General features: G+C 48.2%; 1 long non-coding RNA gene across 1 annotated transcript in view; it reads left to right on the forward strand.

The window, feature by feature from the left end:
• Positions 1–1,990, forward strand: part of LOC117803396 — a 15,132-nt gene extending 13,142 nt beyond the window's left edge. Inside the window, exon 4 of the long non-coding RNA XR_004627229.1 lies at positions 1,932–1,990. This is a non-coding gene — a long non-coding RNA (uncharacterized LOC117803396). The remainder of the gene's footprint in view (positions 1–1,931) is intronic.
• The last annotated feature ends 3,335 nt before the right edge of the window (positions 1,991–5,325 follow it).

Genomic DNA, 5,325 nt, shown 5'->3' on the forward strand with positions numbered 1-5,325 from the left:
GAGTGGGAGAGGAAGAAGCAGGCTCCCAGCGGAGAAGCCCGATGAGGGACTCCTTTCCGGAACGCTGTGATCACGCCCTAATCCGAAGACAGGCGCTTAATGACTGCACCACTCAGGGGCACCGGGTTGTGGGCTTCTTGATTTTTCAGCCTGCTTTCTGGGGGAGGGGCCTGCCGCGCCAATACTCAGGCAACCCTGTTTGGGTAGAGTCTCCGTGTCCCCTGCGAGGGGAGATGGGGATGGGCACCCTGTGAGCCGGTATTTCCAGGCTTTTGTTCTCTGGTGGCTTTCCCTGGTGGTCTGCTGTGCCTCTTCTCAATACTCAGTGCTGGAGATGTTCATTTGTAGAGATCCAGATGTATCTTCCTGCGTCTCAGGCTGATTCCGTGGATGTTCCTGCTGGTCTGGTACCTATTCAGCTCAACTCAGGGGACCGGCTGAAAAAGGGGTCCCTTACTCCTCTGCCATCTTAACTCCTTCCAAGGGTTGAACTTAATGTAAAGGTTATTAAGAAATCCATAGCAGGGAATCTCCTGGTTTGCAAGGGAGTGTCTTTCTCCCCATCCTTTCTTTGTCGTGACAGCTGCAACAGACACCAGCTGCAACAGACACTGCCAGAAGACAGATCTGCCCAGAAAGTGCGTTCTGGAGGCTAGAAATCCAAGATCCAGGTTGGCTTCTCCTCAGGCCTCTCTCCTTGGCTTGCAGGTGGCCGCTTTCTCACTGTGCCCACATCTAACATTAGGAGCTTTTGCAAGGGACTAAGTGGGGTGAGCAAAGGTTCGGCAGAAGTTTGACCAAAGACAGTGATGGTGACTTTGCTAATCTCTTATCAACTTGCTTAAAAACCTTGTTGAGAGAAAAATCAAACTCCAGCTTCTCCTGATAAAAAAAATAGAGGCTCAGGTCATCTGTGATAAGCTCTATTCATATTAACAATAATTAATAATTCACATTATTCATACTCTATTCATATTAATAATTCCAAAGACTTGCAGGGGCTCCTGGGTGGCTCAGTCAGTGAGCATCTGCCTTTGGCTCAGGTCATGATATCAAGGTCCTGGGATCGAGCCCCGAGTCAGGCTCCCTGCTCAGCAGGGAGTCTGCTTCTCCCTCTGCCCCTCCCCCACCTCTCTCTCTCAAATAAATAAATAAAATCTTTAAAAAAGTAATTCCAAAGACTTGCAGATTTCTATCTGCGCTTGTGTTCATGAAATTTGTTCTTTTAAAAAGATTTTTTATTTATTTACTTGAGAGAGAGAGAGAGAGGGAGAGAACTCTAGCAGGGAGATCAGAGGCAGAGGGAGAAGCAGGCTCCCCACTGAGCACAGAGCCCCATGCGGGGCTGGAGCCCAGGGGCCTGGGATCATGACCTGAGCCTAAGGCAGACGCTTCACCAACTGAGCCACCCAGGCGCCCCTGAAGTTTGTTTATTCTAAAGGTTTTCTTTTCTTTTTTATTTGACAGAGATAGAGACAGCCAGCTAGAGTGGGAACACAAACAGGGGGAGTGGGAGAGGAAAAAGCAGGCTCATAGCAGAAGAGCCTGATGTGGGGCTCGATCCCAGAACGCCGGGATCATGCCCTGAGCCGAAGGCAGATGCTTAACCGCTGTGCCACCCAGGCACCCCTGAAGTTTGTTTATTCTAATTCTCAATTTATAATTTGAGTTCTCTACCTTTCCTCGATAGACTTTCAGACAAAAATCTTTGGAGACAAAAATCTCCAGCATTTTGTACAAAGTTCTTTCATGATGCTATGTTCTTTCAGGACTAGAATGTAACAATAAACATTTGTATGAGGACAAATATTAGTTATTCCCAGCATACATAATTGTTTCCGTGTTTAAATTGCTTTTCTGCCAAAATGGGTCTTTTAAATTTTCATAGTTATTCTTTTTTTATGATTTATTTATTTATTTATTTATTTCAGAGAGAGAAGAGCGCACAAGTGGGAGAGGGAGAGAGAATCTCAAGCAGACTCCCCACTGAGTGCAGAGCCAGACGTCCCCGAGATCATGACCTGAGCCGAAACCAAGAGTCAGACACTGAACTGACTGAGCCACCCAGGTGTGCCGTAGTTTTTCTTTAAATAATAAATGCATTCACCACAAAACATTCTAATTACAGAAACTCAGAATCCTGGCCCTAAGGCATCCTCGGCATGGGGGTGTTTACCAGGGAAAAAGCAAATTCCCATCGAATAGCTAACACTATAGAATGTGGCAGTCGCTTAAATCTTGGTGTTTGCCCAGATCTTTCTGTGAAAATGACCCCCTGGAATTGGGAGTACTTGAAAGGACTGGTCAGCTGAGAAAGATTAGGGGACACCAAGCAGGGAAAGAAGACAGGAGAGCCAAAGACCAAGGACGTCTCGGCTTGCCAGTGACGAGCTGGGAACCTCCAGCGGTTGCTGAGGACAAGGCCGACAGACGCCTGATCCTTGGAGGCTTGTATTCCACCAGGTATCCAGCACCTCGTCCTGTGCACTTGCTCATGCAGCTCTGTCTCTTCCCAGCTGTAACTCCATTCATTCATTAATTCAACACGTATTGAGCACCGTGTACTAGAAAGCACACTAAGTGCAAACAAGCACTCTGAGTGCGCGGAAGTTACATTCCAGCGGGGAAGACAGACAATAAACAAGGAAACAAACAGAGAAAAACACGATAATTACATATCTTAAGTGCAGTGAAGAAATACCCAGGTGATGAGATACGACGTGAGGGGGACCAGGAGCACTTTAGAAAGAGCCATCAGGGAGGTTGTCTCTGAGTGGGTGGTATCCAAGCTCTACCTGATGATGAAGACAAGGTCACAGATGCAAAGGGTCTGGCCTCCCTAAATTCCCGGAGGAGAGCATCCCATGCAGAGCAGAAACAAAAATAAAAACAAAAACAAAAACAAAAACAAAACAAATATGTTTTAAGCCCAGGAGATAGGGAAGAGGTTTTTATTGATGGCCGTCAGGCTAAAGCTGCTGAAGAGCAGTGACGGAGGAGAAGGGCTGTGGGAGGTGGGACTGGTAAATTTGGAGGAGCCAGCTCACGGGGGACCCTGTGTTGCTCAGCGTCCAGTTGGGAGAGAAATCACACCCATAATTTTAACAGGGAGCATTTGGTGTGCAGGCTCGTTGACTAGGTAACCGAAGAGGCAAAACCATACAGTGAGGAGCCACAAAGGTAGCAAGTTCCAGAAGTTGCTAACAGCCTGAGAGCTGAGGGACCGAAGGGAAGCTGTTGGTATTATTAAAATGGGTGAGTCTGGAGGAGGACCCTGCCGGGCTGGCACTCAGACCTCCGAGGAGGGGGCACAGCTGGGCTCATGTCAATGTCTCTAAGCTCAGAAGAGGGGCCCCTCCTGCCTGGACCTGGAACTCTGAGGAGGCAAGAGCCGACTGGTCCTGGTCTTTCTGTGGGTCATCATGACACTGGTACTGAACGCACTGGAAACACTGCAAACGGAACCCAACTATTGTTATGGGGAGAGGCTACCACTGACAGGATGGAGTGATGTTCCCAGAACTCTTGCCCTCTACTGGGCATTAAAAAAACAAAAACAAAAAAAAACTGCCAAGTGCAGAAATAGAGTTCTGAAAGTCCTAAACCCAGCAAAACAAAGTTAGAAAAGAGGGATGGCTTTGGAGCTGAGAGACAGTAGCTGAATAACCAGCACAGACTGTGTGTGCCACAAAATGGGTTCAGTTTTATTTTAAAAGCAATGGGAAGTCACTGGTTGGTTTCACATAGGAACTTGATATCATCAGATATCCCTTTTGAGAATATCGCCCTGGCGACTGCGTAGACATGAGGAGAGAAAGGCAGGATCAACAAGGTCAATTGGGAGGCTCCAGTGTTGATTCTCAGGAGACGTAGTGGTGGTTTGAACTTGAGCAGTGGAAGAAGAGACATGGCTGGATTGCAGGTGTGGGATGGACAGGACTCACCTACAGCTTAGATGTGGAGCTGGCAGGGACGGCAGGCGTGATGAACACCTGGCTTTCCAGGCGAATTGGATGCCGATGTCATTTACAGAAACACGAAGGTTTGGAGAAGTGAATGAAGACAGGGAAATCCAGGGTACCATTTGGAATCACATCACATTTTAGCATTCCCATTAGACGAGCACATGGAGAGATCGAGCAGGTAGTTCGATATGAGTTAGATTTTTGGAGCTAAGGGACACTACCGTCGGTGCCAAGACTGGGCAGAAGAGGTCCTGAGACTCAGAGCTGGTGAGTGTCTGACCTGGGCAGAACCCTGGGGGAAGCTCTTGCACTTGCTCTGTGGAATATTTTTATTATAAACCTTCATGTGTTATAGAGTGTCTTCCGGTTGCAGGTAACAGATGTTTGCTCAGATTGACTTAGACAATCAGGAATTTATTCTTATCATACCCATGAAAATAAAGATGAGGACTTTAGCCCATAGCTGACCTTATGGTAACCCAGGGACACACAAAGAGCTGTATTATTTTAATATAGTTTGGAGAAGGTTAGGAGGAGCTAAGACGGTTGAGTAGGAGGACCCTAGACATACCTGGAATCACAGCTAGCTAAATATCAAATCATTCTGAATACCCAAGAAATCGATCTGAGGACTGACAGAAAAAACTGGACAACTAGAGGGAGAGAAGAGGCCACACTGTGGAAGGTAGGAGGTGTGGAGACGTGATTTGGGGGCAAAATGGTTCACAGATGCTGTGGAGGGGAGGGGCCTCTAGTCATGGGGAGAGGGGGGAGAGAGAGAGAGAGAGATACAGAGAGAGAGAGAAATAGGAATGCACAGGAATATGCAGAAGGAAAATACTTCCCAAGGCCATTGACTGGGAAAACAAGAGGGGCTGATTATTGTGAGTTTTTAGAACGAGTGGGGCTCAAAGACTGGAGTTTTAGAGGTCCACGGTGTGGTTGGTAGGTGTGCAGCCTGGGGGCACTGTAGTGGTCCTGTGGAGAAGGAGAGCAGAGGCCCGGGAGAGGAAGGCACGATCCGAAGATCCCCTGGGACACACTGGGAGAGATCGTTCACTCCTCTGTGAGAGCTCCCCAGACAGTGGGAGGCAGAAACACCCTTCTTCTGGGGTGAGAGAGAGGGCTGGCGCCATTTTCCTCCCCCCCAACCCCACTCCACCCCCCGTCAGCATAAACTAACTTCAGTAAGCAGCACAGTGTCAACAGTGGCAGCCTAAACCACTCACACCAAGCCCCAGTCCCCTGTGCTCTGCAGGCGCTGCTTTCCTAAGGCAAGTGTGCCTGAGAACCAAGTAGCAGGCCCCTCCACCAGAAGACCACAAACCCCCATACATATCACCCACTGATCATAGGGTTC

Source organism: Ailuropoda melanoleuca, chromosome 8 (genome assembly GCF_002007445.2).
Source record: "Ailuropoda melanoleuca isolate Jingjing chromosome 8, ASM200744v2, whole genome shotgun sequence".
Classification (NCBI taxonomy): Eukaryota; Metazoa; Chordata; class Mammalia; order Carnivora; family Ursidae; genus Ailuropoda; species Ailuropoda melanoleuca.